This window comes from Apium graveolens, chromosome 10, assembly GCF_009905375.1.
Source record: "Apium graveolens cultivar Ventura chromosome 10, ASM990537v1, whole genome shotgun sequence".
In the NCBI taxonomy this organism is placed as follows: domain Eukaryota; kingdom Viridiplantae; phylum Streptophyta; class Magnoliopsida; order Apiales; family Apiaceae; genus Apium; species Apium graveolens.
In genome coordinates, this window is record NC_133656.1 from 149,543,354 (window position 1) to 149,569,982 (window position 26,629).

At 34.1% G+C, this 26,629-nt stretch overlaps 1 pseudogene; it reads left to right on the forward strand.

Moving 5' to 3' along the window:
* Positions 1-974: 974 nt before the first annotated feature.
* LOC141691131 (tubulin beta-1 chain-like) overlaps positions 975-26,629 on the forward strand; it is a 37,800-nt pseudogene continuing 12,145 nt past the window's right edge.

Here is a 26,629-nt window from a genome sequence, read left to right on the forward strand (position 1 = left end):
CAGCCAAATTCTTCAACCTTAATCCGGATTGGCATCTACTACACCAGATCCGGCTTGGGGGGCAACCAGGGAGCATAAATTTTTTCCAAGCAGCCAAATTCTTCAACCTTAATCCGGATTGGCATCTAGTACACCAGATCCGGATTGGGGGGCAACCAGGGAGCAGAATTTTTTTCCAAGCAGCCAGATTCTTCAACCTTAATCCGGAGTGGCATCTACTACACCAGATCCGGATCGGGGGGAAACCAGGGGGAATAAATTTTTTCCAAGCAGCAAAATTTTTCCACCTTAATTCGGATTGGAATCTACTACACCAGATCCGGATTTGGGGGCAACCAGTGAGCATAAATTTTTTCCAAGCAACCAAATTCTTCTACCTTAATCCGGATTGACATCTACTATAACAGATCCAGATTGGAGGGCAACCAGGGGGCAGAAATTTTTTCCAAACAACCAAATTCATCCACCTTAATCCGGATTGGCATGTACTACACCAGATCCGGATTGGGGGGCAACCATGGGGCATAAATTTTTTAAAAAACAGCAAAATTCTACCTTAACCCGGATTGGCATCTACCATACCAGATCCGGATCGGGGGAAACAACGATAATTTTCTCCTAAAGCAACAGCTATTCGATACTACTCTACTCCCTCATCCAGAAAATCTGCATAAGGGAGTGAGGGGCAAATGATAGGATATAAGCAACCCGGCTAGGGCCCAACCTGGATCTAAGGGGTATCAGGCTCAATTGATGAACCAAGATCCCCCTCGCCCGGCATAATCGAGTGGAGAGACCCAGGCTCAGGGCCAACCTAGGACCTTAATCATCTCCCAGCCAGGATCCAACCCGGGACCTAGAACACCTGCCTACCAGGGTCCAGCCCATGACCTGGATCACCTACCTACCAGGCTCCAGACCATGACCTGGATCATTTACCTACCTGGATCCGGACCAGGGCCAAGATCGCCATGATGGGGGTCCCAACAAACACATGCACACTCCACAACCTGCCAAGGAAGGGTACGTGGGCACGTGACGATGACAGCTATCAACAACCAACATATCAGACAAACACAACGCGTGTCAGAAGGCCGTTAGGCCACCTTCCTGGACACGTGTAGGCAATCCACCCAAGCCAGGCGTCCTCCGCCCCCAAGAACCAACGACCCTGATCTAGAGGTAACAACCCCTAAAACCTACCCTTGGGCTATATATACCCCCAAAGATGAAGGGTTTAGGGGTTAGAAAAATATTCACACTTTTGCACACTCACCCTCTCACATCCATATACACACATAGCAGCCTTTCTATTACAAACATACATCTTCTTCTTCTCCAACATACATCTGCTTCTATTACACCGGAGGCGCCGTGGGAGCCAAACCCCCCTTCCCGTGTTATTTTGCAGATACCCAATCGACAACTACACCTCATTAACATCCAGAAAGTCCAAGCACGGTGTCGGACGGAGCCGCGCCGCTCACCGGAGTTATCAACACATGCTCTAGCATATGAACTCTTTTGATATCAAAGATAAGGGAGGAGAATCCAAATATGATGATGCACACAATTTCTTTTTTCCCTTCACGAAAGGTTTCTGACACGTTTGTGGAGCCATACAATGCTACAATGTCATGGTAAATGCTGATGAATGTAGGTTCTTGACAATTATGCACTATATAACATTTGTTTGAGGACTTTGAAGCTGAGCAGTCCAAGTTGTGAGTACCTATCACGACTTAAATTATGTTTGTTTGTGTCATTGCGTATGTTAATTATATAGAAGTTTGCCGCTTATTTTAACTCCAGTGTTCATAGTTGGTGATCTGAATCATTGATCTATGAGTGGAGTGCCAGGCTTCTTGAGAGAAACTTTCTATTAACCTAATTCAATTCCCATGTTTAAATTTCTTAGTGGCTGGCTTTGCTCCACTCATCTCACGTGTATCACAGCAATACGTATTACTCACCGTCCCTGAGCTAACTCAACAAATGTGGAACTCCAAGAACATGCGAGTCCGTCCGTGAGCTGATTCAACAAATGTGGAACTCCAAGAACCTGATGAGTGCTGCTAACCCACGTCATGACTTGACTTCTTCAGTCATGTTTAGGGTCATAAGAGCACCAAATAAGAGGATGGGCAGATAATTAATGTGCAAAAAATAAGAATTCATCATCCTTTATAATGTGGATTCTTAAAATTATGTTAAGTCAAGTGTGTGTAATGTTCTACCTATTGTATGTAATGTTTAGGAGAGTTTGTAAGCAGTTCAGGGATACGGGTCAGGGAGCATTATGATCTTGTGTCACTTAAAAAATTAATGTTATTATTCCAATTTTTTTTTTGATAATTTATTATTCCAAATTCTATGAAATAAAGAAGTAATTTACATGATGACAAAAAAATTGGTTTTCAAATGTTAAGATTAAACTATATATTCCTATAAAATTATATACATGTTTCAAGGTTCTATAAGTTGTCAAAATTATTAATTTTTTATATTTATTTTAGTGGTATGAATGAGTAGAGACATCGTGTATATAATTGAGCTTCTTCTTAATAAAAAATGTAATGATTTTTTTTGATAACTTAAATAGTTTCTTATGCATAAAAAATAAATTACTGTAATTTGAAAACATATCATATATTTATTTAATTAATTGTATGTTATATAAATTATTAAAATAAATTTTTGTGTCAAAAAAAAGTTATTAAAATAAATTAAACAGTTTCACAAAACAAACATGGTAATACAAATTAATAAATTAAATTAAATTTATAAATACATACATTTTTTTTCTCAATATTATTTTGAATATTAGAGAGGCATGTATCAATATAAATTAAGATAAATCAGAGTTGTGTACTTATAAATATTAGTATTAAAAAGATTGCTTATTCCTTTTATTTATACTTAAATTAAATTTATCTTGAATTCAGAGAATTTATTTTTCTTTGTTTGTTATTTTATTTTAGGGGTATGAGAGTTATTTATCTAATTTTTTTCTAAAATTATATGCATGTATTTATGTTTATATTTATATAAGCTCGGAATATTTTAAAAAGAAAGATTTATTTACATTAAATAAATTATTTTGAAAATTGTCATCATTTTATTATAAACAGTTTAGCCGCTATACCATGCTTAGAAACCGATTCAAAACACACTTAGTTATACAAAATATTATTTAAATTAAAAGAATTTATTAATTGGTTTATTTGATGACAAATTTTACCACAATATCTTTTTAATATTAGATAGTTGTGTATAGGTAGACATTTAATTCACATTTTACACATATTAATAAAAATATCGTTTATATCTTTTATTTATACCTTTTTATACTTAAATCCATCTTGATTTAATTTGATTTCATATAATTTGTATTTATTTGTAAATAATTTTATCGTAGGTTTATGTGAGTTGTTTATTTAACAATTTTTTCAAAAAAATTATTTAATAATTTTATTCATTAAAATTAAATGTATGTATTTATGTAAGCTTAAAATTTTTAAAAAGGATTTTCTTTTTAATTATGAACAAATTATTTTTAAATTTGGATTGGTTTTATCATAAACAAGTCGAGGTGTCGCCGTGAAGTTACGTCGAGAATCTTTTTAAAATTAAATGTAGTAATACAAAGAAATATTTAAATTAAAAGAATTTATTAATTATTTTATCTTCAATATATCTTTTACCATATTTTTTTATTAATAATATGCAAATGTGTATAAATTTAAATTTAAGATGGTTGTGTATATGTCAACATTAAAATCACGCTTTATATAAATTATTAAAAATATATTTAGAAAAAAATTATTTTTAATAATATTGTTTATTCATTTTTATTTATACTTAAATCGATCTTGATTTCATATAATTTGTACTTTTTTCTAAGCTATTTTATCGTTGGTTTATGACAGTTATTTATCTAATAATTTTATTTCATCAAATTAAATGTATGCATTTATGTAAGTTCATAGTTTTTAAAAAGGCAAGATTTTTAAATGTTAAATATAAGTTTTTAAGAATATTATTCATTTCATCAAAAAGGAATCGAGGACACCGAGAAATGGTTTCAAAACAAACACACCAATACAGAGTATTATATCAATTAAAAGAATTTATAAAAATCATTTCATTTTACATATATTTTTTATCTCAATATTTTCATAATTAGATAGCTGTGCGTCTATTTAAATTAAAGATAGTTGTATTTACATGTACATTAAATTTTTAATTTACACAAATTATTATAAATATTGTTTGTTCACTTTATTTATACTTTTATTTATTTTATATTTAAATCCGTCTTGATTTCATACAATTTGCATTTCCTCGTAAATTACTTTATTTAGGTGTATGCGGAATTTTATATAATAATTTCATTTCATAAAATTAAATGTATGTACTTATATAAGATGATTTGATTTTTTTTAAAAAATTGGTTAACAAATTATTTTGAAAATTTTGTTCGCGTTATTCTGAACGATATTAATAACGTCGCGCTGTGACGCCCTCCAGGTCAGAAGTTTGGGATTCACAATACACACACTCAATATATATACCTTCTTATGAAAGTAATATATGTAAAGACTCTACTTACCATAACCATGGATCTCAATAGGTTAAAGTATGAAAACAAGCCACAACCTTAACTTTTATTACATCGTACCAAATCCCAACTAGTTCCGCTTACAACTGATAATGATATCATTCTTACAATCTTACATAACTCATCTGCATTATAAAGCTCCTGCTAACTCAGTCCATCTTATCCTGGAATCCTAGCTTGCACAATGGACTGGGAATCCTCGTTACCAACAATTTCCTTTTCAACTGTAAAAAATAACATAAACAGATTTGCAAGAGTGAGCTAACTAGCTCAGCAAGTCATAATAGAAATATCTGAGGTTCAACAATGATCAGTTGAAATGATTCAGAAGAATCAAGTTTCTGGATTAGTAATGAATAAAACTGGATATTCTCTTTTCATATTTAAAAACCAAGGTTAGGCTGCTGATCAGTGACGCACTAACCCCGAGCAAGGCTCCCAGCTTTGCTCTATATACTGGATCCAAGGCACACTTTGGCCTAATATGACCACGAATTTGATCTGACCACGAATCTGGCCCACATTTATAAAACCATCAAATTCTAAAACAATTCAATATGATAATCATTGCAATTTAATAAAAACAGAATCATGATTAACTTTGATAAAGCATTTATCTCAGAGCAGAAAACATTTTACAGGTATCACCAGGGTGTATCAAGGTGTAAATATGAAGAACGGCATCAAGCCTGATGAAGAATCAAGTATCTGAAGAACAATGGTTCAATGATAATACAGGGTATTGATCTTTGATGTGATAGGGTATTCCAGGGTGTATAAGTTTCTGTATGCTCAAGAAATGTGGTTGAAATACTTGGTTTATGGTGTGTATGTATTTGTGGAGTAGTATTGTATTGGTATGGTTTAATATATGGGAAACCAACCGTTGGTGGTTTAGAAGAAATAAAGCTTACAGCTCAAGTTCAATGATATGATCTGGGTTCAAGGTTGAATAGTTTAAAGCGCTTGCAATATAAACCAAGATTTATTTTGAATACTAACAACATGTTATGAGAAGTTCAGGAATATTTGTAATATATCTCGAAGAAAGCTTCAGAAGTACTTGCCTTATCACAGATGATTTCCAGCTTTACTTGTACACATCTAACAATTTTACTTTTCCATCATTTTCTTTCTTTTTCTATGCCTTACTACTATTCATCAATCACTTGCCTTCTCTTTCTACGCTTTAATTCTATTTACGGATCACTGGCTTTCTTTTTCTATGCCTCATTTACTCTTCTAGGCATCAAAATTATCTATCAATACTCAATCTCATATTATTCTAATCGTCACATAGATAACATAAACTTTTACCTACCATTCGTTTTACCCAAATCCGATTTACGGATTTAAAGTTACAGCAAAAACCGTCAGATAATAACCACATAGGCATATAACACATCAATCAGATAGCACGTATCACAAAGCACGCAAGATATTAAATTAAAATAATTTTTCAAAGAAGATTCAGGGTCAAAATGATTTTCCAGATATTTAATATGAATTTTTGAATATTTTTCGGAATTAAAAAGGGTCCCCGAATCATTTTATAATTAAATAATAGGGTTTGAACACCCGAATCTGACTTTAAAATAATTTTATAATAATTATCGAGCCTTGAAAATAATTTAAAATAATATTTTAAAGCTCAAAACTATTTTTCAGAATTTTTAAATCCAAATGAATAATTAAATCTAATTAAATAATCAATTAAAATTTATTAATAACTAATTAAATTAATTAATCAATTAATATTTAAATTATTTAACTAATTAAGTAATTAATTATCAAGTAAAATTAATTAATTCATTAATTAAGATTTATTTTTAACTTAAAAATAATTTTCAGAAATTAAATAATAAATTTTTAGAATTTTAAATAATTAAAAATCAATTTCTAAAAATATAATAAAAAGAAAATACATTTTCTGAAAATAATTAAATAGAAATCTAATTTTTGAAATTTTTATAAACAGGAATCCAGATTTTATAAATTTTTAAAACCAAAATATTAAGTTTGCAAATCAGGGAAACTTCAGGGTACTAAAGGGTAATTTTTCCCCGTTGTCATCCCCGACTACAACTCTGGTGGCCGGCCGCCATTAACGCGGCCACCAAGCTTTCCGGCGAGCTATAGACTGCCCAGAAATGCATAAAATTAATAGGGGATGAATTTCTCTTCCCTCGAAACACGTCTGTAGCAACAAAAATATCAAACTATGCACAGATTGAACAGAATAATCAACTGAAAATATCGCCGCCAGCTCAATCGATTTTTCGACGAGCCACTTCCCGGTATCGTCTGTTGATTTCAATCATACCATTCGAATCATTTTTAAACGATCTACACAACCATGTAATCAATTTCATCTAATAACCCTTAACAAACAAACACCTAATTTTCAATTAAGAACATTCAAACACATAAACCCTATTTCTTCAATTCGAGAATCAAATAGCTATTTGAACATGTTATTGAACTCCAAATTCATCATATAATATACCAAAATGACCAGGAAGAAAAGGTCTACATGATTCTAGCATCAAATCACACAAACAACATCAAGAATAAAAATTCAAATTTTAATTACTAAATAATTTGAATTAAAATAATTAAATAAGAAATTAACCTTGATTTCTCCACTGAAATGGATGATTGATTATGAAAGAACTTTTCGAGAGCTTCGATTTGATATATGGCACGCTCGAATCGGAGTTCGATAACGCCTTCGTTTGTGCATTTGATTATGAAGAACGTGATGAATTTTAAGATTTTTCTCTGGAAACTATATAGTTTTACTGTTTGCAAATGATTATCTGTACAAAATACTATACTGTATTGGTTATTTATATTTTTGAAATATTAATATGTTTTGGATCGTGTTGGATCGATAAATACGTTTCTTAGCCGCTAAGTAACTATAAAACGATCCTATCGGATAACGTTTTGGATAAACATTATCCTGTTTTGGATAAGTATTTTTCTGTTTTGGATAATTATCAAAACCGGGCTTTTATAAAACGCTTTGTACGAAGATAATGTTATCGAAAAGGGTTATCGTATCAAAAATTTTACGTCGGGCCGCGCACGGGTCAAATCGTAATCCAGATCGAAAAAGTCAAAACTTGGAAAATGTCCGGAATTACCAAATTAGGTTAGGATAAAGTTTTCGGAAGAGTTTCGGGTAATGTAAAAACGGTTGAGGTTGGACGATTCCCGACTTTAGAAAATAGTTTTGTAAATATTCAGAAAATAATTAATAAATTCATAAATCAATATAAAATCATATAACACTCCAAAAATTACCAGAAAAATACCTTAATTATCTATATTCTTGTTCTAGACATAATAAATTAACATACTTATACTTTACCATATATAAACATCCACATAACAACACCAATCATCAGATAATTCACCAAAAATCACAATATAATCATATAAAAATTTATTTATCAATAAAAATAATTACACGCTATGTCCCGGATATTACATCCTCCCCCCCCCCTTAAAATGATTTTGTCCTCAGAATCACACTAAGGGGTCATTTGTCTAATCTGAATCATCTGATTTGAATGATTAAAATTCTGAATAAATAATCTATATGAATATTCTGAACTATTAATATTGTTTGATAACAAATTTTCTATATTTTCTGAATAGTAGTATATTGTTACATATTTTTGAATAATTATTAACATTAAACAAAAAATATTAAACTAACATGTTTATAAGATGTAAATAATATTTGTTTTATATTAACTACTACTACCACTACCACTACCACCACCACTATTATTATTATTATTATTATTATTATTATTATTATTATTATTATTATTATTATGTCGAAGACCTTATACATCATTTGATTTGATGTTAAACATCTTTTACCATAAATTATTTCATATTAACATTAGAAAAATGAGTTGAAGTTAAAGGTAATGAGCAATTAGAATGAAAAAGTAAATATAATGTTTTAAGTATCGGACTGGCCTCTTAACGATTGAGCAGGAATTTGAAACATGAATGATTAAGACGATTTTGAATCGTTAAGCTATTAACATTTGATACCAAACAATCTTAATCTCTTAGCGATTCAGATATTAGCATGTTAAGATCGGTTAAGAGATAAACAAATGGCCCCTAAGGATCAGATAATGGTACATTCAAGTATCTGACCTCCATTTTCTCAGGTTGATCCCTGTTAGGTCCCAATATGTTTGTAGAAGGGGGGGGTTGAATACAAACTATACCGTTTAATCGAATTTAATGCAGAATAAAAAAGTGAAACAAAATTCAAGTTAAATAAAACTATTATTAAACTTGAAAGGTATTACAACAACGGTATCATTTACAAAGGATTAATCTCAAATAAATTATCACAAATCTAGAATAAATTTGACATGAACTTTTTCTATTTTTGCAATAAAAAAGGATCAAATGCTAGAAGCAATTTGAGATTAAGTTCTAGGGATTTTGATCCGCTAGATAGTTACACAAGAACAAGAGACTGATTTCTAGTGGTTTAGATTTAACTTTAATAGCTAGAAATTAATGATCTTGAATTCAGCAGTTGAAGATAAAATGTTTTGTGCAGCTCTGTTCTTTCTGTTCTTGAGTAGTTGAGTGTGTAAAAAGAATGTTGTAGGTTCTCTGTCTTTTAAAACAACGAAGGGCAGTAGCAATTGTATTGGAGAGACAATCCAAGACTTGGCAAGACAATCCACTGAACCACCATGACTTTCGGTGAGACAAAAGATTGAACTAGCAAGACTATCAAACTGAACTGGCAAGACAATTCTCCTCCCTACTAGAACTTTCGGTGAGACAATTAGAAATGACGTGTCATGAAAATCGGTATGACAATCTGGATTGTCATGCCAGTTCAAGTTTAATTGTCTTATTGAATTAAAACTGATTTTAATGCAATTACACTTCTGAAAATCAATAATATTAATTCAAAATTAATTAATCAATTAATTCAATTAATTAATAAATTAATCTTTGCAGATATAATTTATTTTCTTAATTAAATTATATGACTTAATTAATTAATAGAGAATTAATACTACTCTTGAACTGCAACCATTCTTCTGAAAACCTTCTGAAAATTATGAATCAATTCCACCACTTCAATGTTGACACTCGATGTACTAACTGGTTCATGAGTGAATAACTTCTGTGATGTTTCTTCATGTCTTGACTTTAATAACTTGATTTTCTTCAGATTAAATCCCTGTAATTATTTGATACCTTGACAAGATCTCTGTCACTTGATTAAATCCACAATCTTGATTTATATCACTGAGGCTTGATCAATTTCTTGAACTTCTTCCAGTGAAGTAAATCCTCAAGTCTGTAGATGAACATTATTTCTGAATCCTTTGAAAGATGTTACTTTGTGAGATCTCTTTGACGATAGATCCACTATTTACTTGTTACATTCTTATTTGAGTTGAGTTATATCCTTGAATAAACAAATAGGCTATGACATATGCCTTTCAATCTCTCCCTATTTGTTTGTTAGACAATAACAACAAATACCTAGAGGATAACTCAACTAACAAATAAGAAAAAGATGTAAACAGAAATGCAAAGTAAATAGCAGAAAAGTTCTGGATTATATTTAACATTTTCCAGATTCCAAATAGATGTTCCTCTAGACTGAACATATCTTCAAGTAGTTTCATCTTCTTTTGTACAACCCCTTTTACTGTTGAGAAGCGCATATCTCTCTTGCTTCTCCCCCTATGAGAATCAACTGCTTAAAGGAGATCACCTTCGTTTACCACATCTCCCGTACAATAGGATCCGCAGATAAAAACCAATGGTACTCCCCTTTTGGAAAATAGCTTCTTCCCTTACTAGGAAATCACCTTGTGTTTACCACCTCTCCAGTACAATAGGATCCGTAGTTACAAACAACAATGGTGTAGTGTAGTGTACATGTGCTTTACCTTTTTCTTCCTCCCTGCTATTTCTCCTCCTTAGTTGAGGAATCCTCCAAACTATTACTTAAGCTTTTATCTCCCCCTTAGAGAAGGAATGTATGCCGTTGTCTGAAGGAGTTCTCATATTTCACTTGGTTGGAAAAGAAATAACAAGTAGTTTCTCTTTCTTCCTCACCGTGAGTCTGTGATTCTGTTTAGTGTACCTCACATGTGTTTCACTCTTCTCTCCACTCGTGTTTACACTCATTCTTACAAGTGTATCACTCCTCTCATAGCTCCAAAATTGAGTTGTACCTGCAAGGAAAATCACCTTAGCCATCCTTAAGGAGGTCACAGGTGGTGCAATGGGAGTTTGCAAATCCCCATCCTCGTTAGACTCGTCAGATAAATCCGAGTCATAATCTACAAGTTGCTAGTTTCCTTTTTAGAGTTCCAGATTTGAACTCTGGGAAGGTAAACAATGATCCAAAGAATTTAGCATAAAGATCAAAGTTCCCTTCTAATGTCTGTGAAGACATTTCCTTGTGACTCATCAGGTAATATCTGAATCATTGTCAACAAGTTGCCGATCTGCGCCTATGTCAGATCCACTATCCGCAGATGCATCCGGGGGATTTAAGCCTGGGGAGGTAGACACTGACCACTGACATATAGCTTTTGGATCAGTATCCTCTCCTAACACCTGTAAAGGCAATTGGTCCATTAAAGAACCTTGAACAATCGAATCTGACCTTAAAATGGTTGAGACACTTATTTCCGTCAACTCCTCCTTTGTATGTGTAACTTTTCCTTGTGCATCAAGAATTGTTTATGTTTGAGGTGGTGACACTACATTGGATACCCTGGCCGACAGACAAATTTCAATAGACGCACCCTGTTGAGAGGATGAATCTAGTAACTATTTTTGTGCATTTTCAGCCATTACATCTTTTTGAGAAGATGTATGGGGGCTAGCAGTTATCTCGATTTAAATACTACTCATCTTTGTAGGAGACAAAACTGCTGGGTTGACTTCAGAACCTTCCTTATGTGGTGCACTAAGGCACTACCTCCCTCACGCTCATTCATACTTCATTTTAGTGGTAAGAGAGTGTTGGTTGGTTCTGTTTCTGTGTTTGTCTTTACAGTCTGGGATAGAAGTTGTGGGTTTTCAACCTCATGACTGTCAATGAAAGAAGGCCATTGGAGGATAAACCTATATCACAGAACATATGGCAATATAGAGATAAAATGTACTTTAGATCTATAATGAATGAAAATTATACATTTAATCTTTTGAGAGAGATGATGTACAATAGTGATTTCAAAAGATTTTAAATGAAATAAGAAATCACTAATGTTGAAAGAAGTTTGATTTTCTCCTAAAACTGTTCGAGTGCACAAGTCTGTTTTTATGCCTAAAAAGATAATTGATTTGATAAGACACAGACTGATGACCTAGCAGTATTGAGAAGAGAAAGAAAGTTTTTGACTTTCAATATGAATGAGTTTTTGTTAAAGCATTGATCATTTAGGGTAAAGTCTAAGTAATTTTCATTCATGTCAAAAGCTCACAATTATCTGCAACATAATATTAACAATATATCATGGACTGATACTTGTCAAGCACTTTAGATACCAATAATTAAGTTGCATCCTATATTTTTAAAAAAATATATCAATGAATTAAATACCAATTATCTATTAAAAAGATATCAGCATTCAATTTCATATATCATACAATTGTTAACTCTTAACAACTGTACTACCTCAAACAATATTTACAATTACAGAAAATACAAATAAAAACTTATATAAATATAGAAAAAATACAGAAAATGTTTACAAGTTCAATGATAACATTACCAGCTTGCAAACAGCCATATCCCTCAGTTAAACCTTTGCTGTTATCTCAACCATATTTGATAGCAGGGCTCTATCTTCGGTCATATCTCTTGATGATCCGCAGTCAAGAATCCACACTACCGGTTCCACCTGTTTACTGCCCTGCACTACAAATGGATTAGACCTTCTTCGGAACCCAAGCTTGGTTGGGTCCAGCATACTTGTAGAATTGGCCTTTGTCAGGCAAAACAACATTCTTAATTTATATGTTCTCAACTTTCTCAATGACTGGACATTTGACCTTGTAAACAACCTTGACAAATTTCTATTTAGGCTTAGGCACAAATGTCTCCTTTCTAGCCGTAGAAGGACTAGCAGTTTTAAACCTATCATGCTTCCTATTTTTCACATGCTGACGAGGAGTAGTCTTATCACTAGAAACATGTTTACCATTAAAATAAGCATACATCAAATTAAAAGCACAAGACATACAATTAGGAACACCACATACTTTATGAGAGGGATTAACAACAGGCAAATTATACATGGTAGACATGGCATTTTTGTTATCCAACTCATGTGTGTCTGAGTTAGTCTCAGTTGCTGTGGCGCCCTCCAAAACCGGGTCAGAAATTTGGGGTCCACACACACACACTTTATTTATAACCTGCTTATAACAATAATAAAGATAACAATAATATGCAGTGACCCTATTTACCAACTACCACGGATCGCAACAGGTTAAAGTATGCACACAAGCCACACATCTACTTATATTACATACCCTTCAAATCCCAACTATTCCAAACTCAAAACTGAGTATTAAACATTATTACAAACTTTTACAGACTTAAATTATCCCAAAAGAAGCCTACTAGCTCAGCTCAATCAACCTGAACACCTAGCTCTCGCGCTGGACTGGGGATCCGCGGTACCAACTGGTTCCTTCTTAACTGGAAAAGAACAGAAACAATATCGCACAAATGAGCTAACTAGCTCAGCAAGTTACAATGACAAAACTGAGAATAATGATCATCAAGTGAACATGATTATGATATCAAGTGAATAATGGATTATAATTTAGAATTAGATATTATATTTTCATGTTAAAAACCAAGGTTAGGCTGCTGATCAGTCACGTACTAACACTGAGCAAAGACACAACACTGCTCTAACTACTGGATCCAAGGCACACATTGGCCTAACTTGACCATTATATGGCCTGACCACGAATCTGGTCCATAATTTTATAAAAACAATCCAATTCTAACATAATAACAGAATATGCAATAATAATCAATAACCAGAATCATTAACAACAATGAGTGTTTAACAATGAAAGAGTTTCAATCCTTATAAGGATCAATAAGGTAATTTCAAAGCTTGGATGCTGGGTAATGAAAGAATTGGATAACAAAGGAATCAATATTTTAGGGTTTCAAGGATTTGGTCTTTCAAAGCATAAAATACAAAGATTTGATTGTGTAAGCAATCTGGTTCAGTGTTTAATATTTAGTTTGTATGTATTTGTGGAGTAGGATCATATACTTGAGGTTCGTGTTTGGGTATACAATAATCAATGATCTAGAAAGAATCAGGTTACGGCTCAAGATCAATAACTGGAATCAAGGTTTAGGGTACAGTGCTTCAAAGCACTTGCAATATCAATAAGACTATCAACTACTACAATATCTCGAGAAAGTTCAGAACACTTGCCTGGTATTAGCTTATTACACTGCACTCGCTTCCAATCACAATCGTCTTACTTCTCAACTACCTGTTTCCCTTTCCTATGTCTTGCCTCTTCTGCTCACATATCATAAGCATCTATCAATAATCGACTCATAGAGTTCTATTCAACACATACTTCTATCTACCCTTCGTTTTACCCAAATCCGATTAACGGATTGAAAGTTATGCAATAATCAAGTGAACACTGAATATATAGACCGATAGTCAATCAACAAGTCACATATAGCACATAATACATCACGTAATCAATGATATATTATTTATAAAGAAGTCTCGGGTCATAAATAGGCTTTCTGATATTTAAAATGATTTTTAAAACATTTTTCGGAATTAAAACGGGTCGTTAAATCAATTTCGGGTTAATAAACAAGGTTCAGTAGACCAATTCTGGCTCCGAAACAATTTTATACTAATTATCGAGCTTTGGAAATAATTTAGGATAATATTTTAAAGCTCGAAACTATTTTTCGGAATTTTTAAATCATTTTTAAATAATTAAATCTAATTAAATAATTGATCAAAATCAATTAATAATTAATTAAATCAATTAATCAATTAATTTTCGAATTAATTGACCAACTAATTAATTAAAAATTAACTGAAATTAATTAACTAATTAATTTAGATTTATTTTTGAATTAAAAATAATTTTCGGAATTAAAATAATAATTTTCAGAATTTTCAGAAATTAAAAATGAATTTTTATAATAAAAATAAATAGGAAATATGATTTTTAAACATTTTTAAAACAGGAATCCTAAATTTGCAAACTCTGGAAACTTCAGGGACCAAACTGCATCGTTTTCAAAATTATAGGTACTAAATTGAAATTTTCCACCCCCGTCGCCGGAAAATACAGGGGTGGCCGGAGAACACGTTCCCGAAGTCCTCACCCCACCAATACCTTCAGATCACATCTATATTTCACCAGGAACTAAACCATACCAACAAATCATTCTAATCATCCCTGAGTTGGCCGAAATTTGGCCGTAAAGTTTGCCAGTTTCCGACGAACTTCGGAAAATTTCAAAAGACAACTCCCTTCTCTACAGACCTCGGTGATTTATGAAACTTATACGACTAGATTGCAAATTTCACAGAGAATACATTCCACTATACCACAACATCAATCTATTCCAGAATAAGAAACCCCCAAATTTCAATTAAGAACATTCATACGGGTTATAAACCCTAATTTTAAAATTCGAAAATCAAACTCAAATTTGAACATGTTATTGAACTCCAAATCAGACGTATAATATATCAAAATCATCAGGAAAACAAGCTCTACAACATGCAATCATCAAATCATACAAACAATCATCCGAACAAAAATTCATATTTTTAATAAATTTAATTCGAAAATAAATAAAATTATAGAAAATAAACTTTGATTTCTGCAGTAAAACAAAGCTCAGAATCTGGTAGAACACTTCAAATCCTTCGTTTTGGTTACTCAAGCTTTGAAAACAGAGATTGGTAACGCCTTCGTTTTGCTGTTTGATTCTTATAACAGTTTATGTAATTAGGGTTTTTGTCTGAAAATTATAAAATTAACTATCTGCAAATGATTTTGATACGAAATAAAATACGGTAAAAGGCTATTTATAATTACGGAAAATTAGTATCCCGTTGAATCATTCCGGATATAAAACGGTACGTTTATTTATAAAAACTGATCCAAACGGTATCGGTTTTCAGGATAATTATCCAAATCAGTACAATTTGTACTGCGGTCTTGGTCTCAGCGCTTGGTTACACGTACTACGAAGTGATAATTGGGATAGTTTAATAAAAAGCTCCCGTTTATCGAAAATACGGGTTTTATTGATTTACCGAAACGAATATTATATCGAAAATGTTGCGCCGGGACCCGCGCAGAACAAACCGTACGCCGGATCGAAAAAGTCGAAACATGGAATATGCTCGGAATATTACAATTAGGTTAGGAAGGAGTTCTCGGAAGAGTTTCGGGTTCCAAAAACATAACAACGGGTGACGTCGGTTGGTTCCCGTTTTTATAAAATAGATTTTAAATACTCGGAAAAAGATTTTAGAAATTTCATATGATTTTTATAAATCCATAAATCATCATAAAATTAATTAGGAAGATATGACAATTATCTATGTTTTATTTTGGACATATAAGAATTAAAATACTCAATTAATATTATTTTTGAATATCTAAGTACAGATAACATTTAACAATTAACTCACAGAATAGATACTGAACACACATAATAATTATTTAATAGCAAAAATAATCACACGATATATCCCGGATATTACATCCTTCCCCCCTTAAAAGGATTCTGTCCTCAGAATCTCCTTAAAAAACAAATGAGGGTACTTTTCTCTCATATCATTTTCCAACTCCCAGGTTGACTCTTCAACCTTTGGGTTTCGCCACAATACTCTTACTAACTTTACCACTTTATTTCTCAATACTTTCTCTCTCTCCTCTAGAATCTCTATCGGACTCTCTACATATGATAAATCTGCCTGCAGCTCTATTGGCTCATATTCTATTACATGTCTGGAGTTTGGATTATATTTCTTGAGCATTGATATATGAGAAACATTGTGAATGTGCTCCATATGCGGTGGTAACGCTAACTCGTAAGCTACTTTGCCAACGCGCTTTAGGATCTTAAAAGGTCCGACATATCTTGGGCTTAGCTTCCCTTTCTTTCCAAACCTCGTTAATCCTTTCCATGGTGATACTTTCAGTAATACCAAACTTCCTTCTTCAAATTCCATGTCTTTCCTTGACTGATCTACATATTTCCTCTGACGATCTTGTGCGGCTATCAATCTCTTCTGGATAATTTCAACAATTTCCTTTGTCTGCTGCACCAATTCAGGTCCAAGTATTTTGCGTTCTCCTACTTCGTCCCAATATATTGGAGATCTACATTTGCGTCCATAAAGGGCTTCATAGGGTGGCATCCCAATGCTGGCATGATAACTATTGTTGTAAGCAAACTCTACCAAAGGTAAATGTTCGTCCCAACTTCCTTTAAAGTCAATAGCACAAACACGCAACATGTCCTCGATTGTCTGGATCGTTCTTTCACTTTGGCCATCCGTCTGGGGGTGATAGGCCGTACTCATATTCAGTTTTGTTCCCAAACATTCTTGAAAACTCTTCCAAAATCTTGAATTAAACCTTGGATCTCGATCAGATACAATAGACATAGGAACTCCATGACGAACTACAATTTCCTTCAGGTACATATGGACCAACTTGTCAAGCGAAAATCTTTCATTTATAGGCAGAAAATGAGCTGACTTGGTAAGTCTATCCACTATAACCCAAATGGCATCATGATAAGCCCTTGTCCTTGGTAATCCAACTATGAAATCCATGGCAATATGTTCCCATTTCCACTCTGGAATCTCCAATGGCTGTAACAATCCACTTGGTCTCTGATGCTTTGCTTTAACTCTCTGACAGGTATAACATTTGCTAATTCATTCCGCAATTTCCCTCTTCATGTCTGGCCACCAATAATTCTTCTTTAAATCTCTGTACATTTTGGTACTCCCTGGATGGATGGAATACCTTGAATTATGTGCCTCCTGTAAAATTTCATTTTTCAGCTCCGTCACTGGTGGAATCCAAATTCTAGATGAAAACCTCAGAATACCTTGATCATCCTTTTGCGTGCATAACTCTTCACCTACCAAACGATTTATATCTTGATCCATTACATCTTCCTGATATTTCTTTATTTTCTCAAATAATTCCGGTTGGAAAGTCATACTGTATACTTTCGCTTCCTCATGCTTGAAAACTTTAATCTCCAATTCCAATTTCTGAAATTCCTTATATATATCTTCAGGTACTGATAACACATTCAACCTTTCCTTCCGACTCAATGTGTCTGCTACCACGTTCGCTTTACCGGGATGATAATTAATCGCGCAATCATAATCTTTGATCAACTCTAACCATCTCCTTTGTCTCATATTAAGTTCCTTCTGTGTGAATATGTACTTTAGGCTTTTGTGATCCATGAAAATCTCGCACTTTTCTCCATACAAATAATGTCTCCAAATCTTTAAAGCGAAAACTATGGCTGCTAGTTCCAAATCATGAGTAGGATACTTCTGTTCGTGTGGTTTCAATTGTCTTGATGCATACGCAATCACCTTGTCGTGCTGCATTAGAACACATCCTAGTCCTTTATGAGAAGCATCGCTATAAATTACGAAATTCCCTTGATCATCTGGAAGTGACAAAACAGGTGCCGTGATTAATCTTCGGTTCAACTCCTGAAAACTTTCTTCGCACTTGTCGTTCCATATAAACTTTTCATTCTTTCGTGTAAGCTTTGTCAATGGTGTTGCAATCCTTGAGAAATTCTGAACGAATCGTCGATAATATCCTGCCAATCCCAAGAAACTTCTTACCTCAGTGGGTGTTCTCGGTCTCTCCCAATTCGTAATTGCCTCGATCTTTGCCGGGTCCACTTTGATTCCTTCGTTACTGACTATGTGCCCTAAGAACTGAACTTCCTGTAGCCAAAACTCACACTTCGAGAATTTAGCATATAACTTCTTTTTCCTTAAAATCTCCAAAGCCGTTCTCACATGTTCTGCATGATGCTCTTCCGTTTTTGAATAAATTAAAATATCGTCTATAAACACAATAACAAACTTATCCAAATACTCCTTGAAAATTCTGTTCATCAGGTCCATAAACGCTGCCGGGGCATTGGTCAACTCAAAAGACATCACTAAAAACTCGTAATGTCCATACCTTGTTCTGAAAGCTGTCTTTGGTATATCTTCTGGCTTGATCTTTAGTTGATGATATCCTGATCTTAAATCAATTTTGGAGAAATACTTGGCTCCCTTCAACTGGTCGAACAGATCGTCAATTCTGGGTAACGGGTACTTGTTCTTGATTGTCAGCTTGTTGAGCTCCCTATAGTCAATACACAGTCTCATGCTTCCATCTTTCTTCTTGACAAATAATACCGGGGCTCCCCACGGGGATACACTGGGTCTGATTACTCCTTTCTCTAACAACTCCTGCAATTGCTTCGCTAGCTCTTTCATCTCAACAGGCGCCATTCTGTACGGGGCCTTGGATACTGGTTCTGTTCCAGGTGCTAAGTCGATCGCAAATTTAATTTCTCTATCTGGAGGAAGTCCTGGTAACTCATCGGGAAATACGTCTGGAAATTCATTCACAACTGGAATATCTTCAAGTTTTGTTGGTTCTTGACTTCTGTCAATCACATATGCCATGAAATGCTCACATCCTTGTCGTAGTAACTTCTTGGCTTGAATCATCGTTAAGAACTTCTTTACTTGTTTTTGGCCCTTGAACGTTACTATCCTTTCGTTTGGCGCTTTCACCATTACCTTCTTATTTCGACAATCTATCTGGGCATCGTGCCTAGATAACCAATCCATCCCTAATATAACATCAAATTCTCCTAACTTAATGGTATCAAATCTACTCAAAACTTACTACCAGAAATCTCAATCTCACAATTCCCACAAACTTGATTAACAGATACACGTTCTTGATTTGCTAATTCCACAGTCATTATTTCATTTAAACACTCAACTGGATAATTTAACTTACTAACAAAATCTTGTGAAATAAACGATCGAGTTACTCCCGAATCTATTAACACTTTGGCACATAAAGAATTCACATTAAGCGTACCTGCCACGACATCCGTATCTTGGATTGAATCCTTCACCGACATGTCAAAAACTCTAGCCATTGGAGTCTCATTCACTGCTGGGGTAGATCCCATTATCCTTAATGCATTACTGACTGGGGCTGATGTCTGGCAATCCCTGGCCATATGTCCTGGCTTTCCATATTTAAAGCACGTAAATCCAATGGCTGGAACCTTTACTGCTAGATTCTGGATAGGCTGATCCTTACTTGCTGGTTCTCTTGCTGGCTGATTTCGGCACTTCCTCGAATAGTGCCCTTTCTGGTTGCATTTGAAACATACCACATTCAACTTATTACAAACTCCTCCATGCTTCTTTCCACATACTTGACAATCTGGAAAAGTTAGTCTCAACTGATTTGGCTGATTTGTATTAACTGGACGGTTGCTCTGGCCTCTGTCTCCTGCATTCTGTTTCCTGAAATTAAAATTTCTCCTTGGCTGAAATTTGCCCTTCTTAAAATTTGGAAACTTCCCTAGTTGTGACTGACCCTCACTTCCCTCAACTTTCCTTTTCTTGCTTTCTTTCTCCTTCTGGAACATCTCACTCTTTGTCTCTGCGATCATAGCCTTCTGTACTACTCTTGTATAGGTATTCAATTCAAAAATGGCTACCTTCCCTCTGATCCATGGTTTCAAACCTTGCTGGAATCTCTTAGCCTTCTTCCTGTCAGTATCCACATACGACGGTACATACCTTGATAATTCCTCAAACTTACCCTCATAATCTGTTACTGACATGTTCCCTTGTTTTAATTCTAAAAACTTCAGCTCCATTTGATCCTGAACAAACTGAGGAAAATACTTTTCTAAAAACAATTCCTTAAACCTTTCCCAAGTAATAACATCTGTACCTTCCAATGTCTTCACCATCTCCCACCAATAGGTGGCCTCATTCTTCAGATAGTAACTTGCAAACTCAACCTTCTGTTCTTCCTTTACTTTCACTAAGGCAAATGCCTTCTCTATTTCCTTTAACCAAACATTTGCTTCAATTGGCTCTAAAGAACCCTTGAATTCTGGTGGGTTTACTGCCTGAAAAGTTTTAAAAGTTACCTGGGGATTGGTCTGTCTTTGTTGTTGTTGTGCCAGGTGAACTGTTTGTTGGGCCAAGATTTGAAGAATCTGGGCTATGGCTGGGTCCATGGGTCCTGGGTTCACATTTGGATTTGTATCATCTTGGTTGTTATTGTTGTTGTTGTTGGTTTCTTCATTCTGGGTATTGGTGCGGGTATTTCTTCTGGGAGGCATTTTCTGTAAAGAATCAATCAACTTATTTAGCTTTTGAATCAATCTTTTACGTAAAAGAACAGTTTTGCAAAACAAAAATATCTCTTTTTGAAAACAGTTATAACTAAGTAAATTGCATGCTTCTTTACAGAATATATAAACAGTTATGGAAAACAGGGTACATGGTATCACAGGGGTATAACTGGTGCAATAGATAAGGTAAGGTAAAACAGGTGCAATAAAATAAATGACAATGCTGGAAAGGAAAAAGGTACTGATATATATATAGATCAAAAGTTTTAGGTAGTACAAGCGTAAAGATGCTTCGGAAGTAAAAGCAAAAAGGGTACAACAACCTACTCACTAGTCAGCATAGCTAGTCTATAAATACAACTCAAAAGTCTACTGATACACACTACACACTACTGTACATACTACTTAACCATAACAACACTGCTCAACATCTCCATCTCTGAATCTCTGGCTCAACTCCAAGGAAACTCTGGTCCTGCCAGCCTCTCAAAGTCCTCCATCACCTCAGTAGCCCAGCCCATCAGTGCATCAGGGCTTCTTCCAGGTAGTGTAGCTCCATGTAGCCTAGCCTCCAGAACCCTCCGTGTCACATGAATCTCCTCTCGAAGCTCCCTCACACCACGATCAACATCTATAGTCCTGATAATATGCTGTAGCTCTCTGATCTGGGCTAACAAGGTATCACGCTCCAATAGAAGGGCCTCATATCGGTAATAAGGAACTGGGGGCAATGTAGACTGGAATGGGGCACTCACAACTGAATACCCAGTGGAATCTGAATCAGCTGGTAGGGGTCCTCTGACAGGTGGCCTCATGCCTGGGAGTGGAATAGCCTGCAATGGTACAGGCTACAACACAGGTGGAGGTAATATAGCCAACACTGGTGGAATAACAGGACGTGGATCCGAAGACGGCACTCCAACTGAAGGCTCTGAGTGATCAGCTGATACAGGAATAAAAGAGTCGGCCATCGCTGCTATCTGAAATCATATCGAAATATAAGAATCTCGAACCATAACGCGAGTTACACGAATACCTGATATACCGAAGCACTCAACCTCTCGAAGTTCTATCTTTCTATTCCCTACTTCTAATCCTAACCCTCTACCCATTCCCGTCAACCTAGGCTTGTGTCAGTGACTTATAACCTGTAGCTCTGATACCAAACCTGTGGCGCCCTCCAAAATCGGGTCAGAAGTTTGGGGTCCACACACACACACTTTATTTATAACTTGCTTATAATAATAATAAAGATAACAATAATATGCAGTGACCCTATTTACCAACTACCACGGATCGCAACAGGTTAAAGTATGCACACAAGCCACACATCTACTTATATTACATACCCTTCAAATCCCAACTATTCCAAACTCAAAACTGAGTATTAAACATTATTACAAACTTTTACAGACTTAAATTATCCCAAAAGAAGCCTACTAGCTCAGCTCAATCAACCTGAACCTCTAGCTCTCGCGCTGGACTGGGGATCCGCGGTACCAACTGGTTCCTTCTTAACTGGAAAAGAACATAAACAATATGGCACAAATGAGCTAACTAGCTCAGCAAGTCACAATGACAAAACTGAGAATAATGATCATTAAGTGAAAATGATTATGATATCAAGTGAACAATGGATTATGATTTAGAATTGGATATTATATTTTCATGTTAAAAACCAAGGTTAGGCTGCTGATCAGTCACGCACTAACCCCGAGCAAAGCATACAGCACTACTCTAACTACTGGATCCAAGGCACACATTGGCCTAACTTGACCATTATATGGTCTGACCACGAATCTGGTCCACAATTTTATAAAAACAATCCAATTCTAACATAATAACAGAATAAGCAATAATAATCAATAACCAGAATCATTAACAACAATGAGTGTTTAACAATGAAAGAGTTTTAATCCTTGTAAGGATCAATAAGGTAATTTCAAAGCTTGGATGCTGGGTAATGAAAGAATTGGATAACAAATGAATCAATGTTTCAGGGTTTCAAGGATTTGGTCTTTCAAAGCATAAAATACAAAGATTTGATTGTGTAAGCAATCTGGTTCAGTGTTTAATATTTAGTTTGTATGTATTTGTGGAGAAGGATCGTATACTTGAGGTTCGTGTTTGGGTATACAACAATCAATGGTCTAGAAAGAATCAGGTTACGGCTCAAGATCAATAACTGGAATCAAGGTTTAGGGTACAGTGCTTCAAAGCACTTGCAATATCAATAAGACTATCAACTACTACAATATCTCGAGAAAGTTCAGAACACTTGCCTGGTATTAGCTTATTACACTGCACTCGCTTCCAATCACAATCGTCTTACTCCTCAACTACCTGTTACCCTTTCCTACGCCTTGCCTCTTCTGCTCACATATCATAAGCATCTATCAATAATCGACTCATAGAGTTCTATTCAACACATACTTCTATCTACCCTTCGTTTTACCCAAATCCGATTAACGAATTGAAAGTTATGCAATAATCAAGTAAACACTGAATATATAGACCGATAGTCAATCAACAAGTCACATATAGCACATAATACATCACGTAATCAATGATATATTATTTATAAAGAAGTCTCGGGTCATAAATAGGCTTTCTGATATTTAAAATGATTTTTCAAACATTTTTCAGAATTAAAACGGGTCGTTGGATCAATTTCGGGTTAATAAACAGGGTTCGGTAGGCGAATTCTGGCTCCGAAACAATTTTATACTAATTATCGAGCTTTTGAAATAATTTAGGATAATATTTTAAAGCTCGAAACTATTTTTCGGAATTTTTAAATCATTTTTAAATAATTAAATCTAATTAAATAATTGATCAAAATCAATTAATAATTAATTAAATCAATTAATTAATTAATTTTCGAATTAATTGACCAACTAATTAATTAAAAATTAACTGAAATTAATTAACTAATTAATTTAGATTTATTTTTGAATTAAAAATAATTTTTGGAATTAAAATAATAATTTTCAGAATTTTCAGAAATTAAAAATGAATTTTTATAATAAAAATAAATTGGAAATATGATTTTTAAATATTTTTAAAATAGGAATCCTAAATTTGCAAAGTCTGGAAACTTCAGGGACCAAACTGCATCGTTTTCAAAATTATAGGTACTAAACTGAAATTTTCCACCCCCGTCGCCGGAAAATACAGGGGTGGCCGGAGAACACGTTCCCGACGTCCTCACCCCACCAACACCTCCAGATCACATCTATATTTCACCAGGAACTCAACCATACTAACAAATCATTCTAATCATCCCTGAGTTGGCCGGAATTTGGCCGTGAAGTTTGCCAGTTTCCGGCGAACTTCGGAAAATTTCAAAAGACAACTCCCTTCTCTACAGACCTCGGTGATTTATGAAACTTATACGACTAGATTGCAAATTTCACAGAGAATACATTCCACTCTACCATAACATCAATCTATTCCAGAATAAGAAACCCCCAAATTTCAATTAAGAACATTCATACGGGTTATAAACCCTAATTTTAAAATTCGAAAATCAAACTCAAATTTGAATATGTTATTGAACTCCAAATCAGACGTATAATATATCAAAATCATCAGGAAAACAAGCTCTACAACATGCAATCATCAAATCATACAAACAATCATCCGAACAAAAATTCATATTTTTAATAAATTTAATTCGAAAATAAATAAAATTATAGAAAATAAACCTTGATTTCTGCAGTAAAACAAAGCTCAGAATCTGGTAGAACACTTCAAATCCTTCGTTTTGGTTACTCAAGCTTTGAAAACAGAGATTGGTAACGCCTTCATTTTGCTGTTTGATTCTTAGAACAGTTTATGTAATTAGGGTTTTTCTCTGAAAATTATAAAATTAACTATCTGTAAATGATTTTGATACGAAATAAAATACGGTAAAAGGCTATTTATAATTACGGAAAATTAGTATCCCGTTGGATCATTCCGGATATAAAACGGTACGTTTATTTATAAAAACTGATCCAAACGGTATCGGTTTTCGGGATAATTATCCAAATCAGTACAATTTGTACTGCGGTCTTGGTCTCAGCGCCTGGTTACACGTACTACGAAATGATAATTGGGATAGTTTAATAAAAAGCTCCCGTTTATCAAAAATACGGGTTTTATTGATTTACCGAAACGAATATTGTATCGAAAATGTTGCGCCGGGACCCGCGCAGAACAAACCGTACGCCGGATCGAAAAAGTCGAAACATGGAATATGTTCGGAATATTACAATTAGGTTAGGAAGGAGTTCTCGGAAGAGTTTCGGGTTCCAAAAACGTAACAACGGGTGACGTCGGTTGGTTCCCGTTTTTATAAAATAGATTTTAAATACTCGGAAAAAGATTTTAGAAATTTCATATGATTCTTATAAATCCATAAATCATTATAAAATTAATTAGGAAGATATGACAATTATCTATGTTTTATTTTGGACATTTAAGAATTAAAATACTCAATTAATATTATTTTTGAATATCCAAGTACAGATAACATTTAACAATTAACTCACAGAATAGATACTGAACACACATAATAATTATTTAATATCAAAAATAATCACACGATATATCCCGGATATTACAGTTGCTTTCACAACTTTGACTGGAACTTTCGACACATTTGGCTTGGAAACAACCTTCTCATTAGCAAGATTTTCAGCACGTATTTCTTCTTGAATAATAAAAGAGGTCTCATCAAATGGTTCAGCAATTGATTTTATATAGAGGGGTTTATCAACACCCTTAAGCATATGTGGTACTTCTCTGCCTTTAGCACAGACATGAGGAGGGGAGTTTATGCCTAATTCTCCAATAGCAACATTATAATCAAAACCTATTCCAGATGTTTGATTAATAGCTTGCTTACTGTAGAACTCTTTAGCCTTCGAACAAGAATTAAAGTAAGCTTTAACCTTAGTCTCAAGACCGGTGATCTTGTTTTTTAGAATAGTTTCGAGTTGTTTATAACAGTTAACTCTATTCTCTAGAAAAGATACTTGTTCTTTTAAATTGTCTTGATTAATGTGCACAAGTTTTAATTCATTGATCTCTTTCTCAAGGTCTTTGATCTGTTGAATTAACAGTTCATTATCACGATGAGCACAATCTAAGGAACCTCCTAGATAATAAACTAATTCAGCATCAGTAAATTTTACCTCTTTTCTTGACAATGAAGTATTTCCATCAATAGCCATAAGAGCAAGATTCCCATCTTCTTCATTTTCACTATCAGTATCATCCCTCCTTCTTCCCTTTGCCAGATAAGCCCTTTTAGAGTTACTCTTCTGATTTGAATCATAAGAGTTCTTCCTTACTTGCTTTGGCTTCCTGCATTCTGTGGAAAAGTGTCCCAACTCATTGCAGTTAAAGCATCGAATGGTGCTCCAATTAACCATCTCTATTTTGTATCCACCACTGCTGGTGTTAGAGGATGAAGATCCACCTTTCTGGAATCTGTTGTAGTTGGACTTGTACTTGAAGTT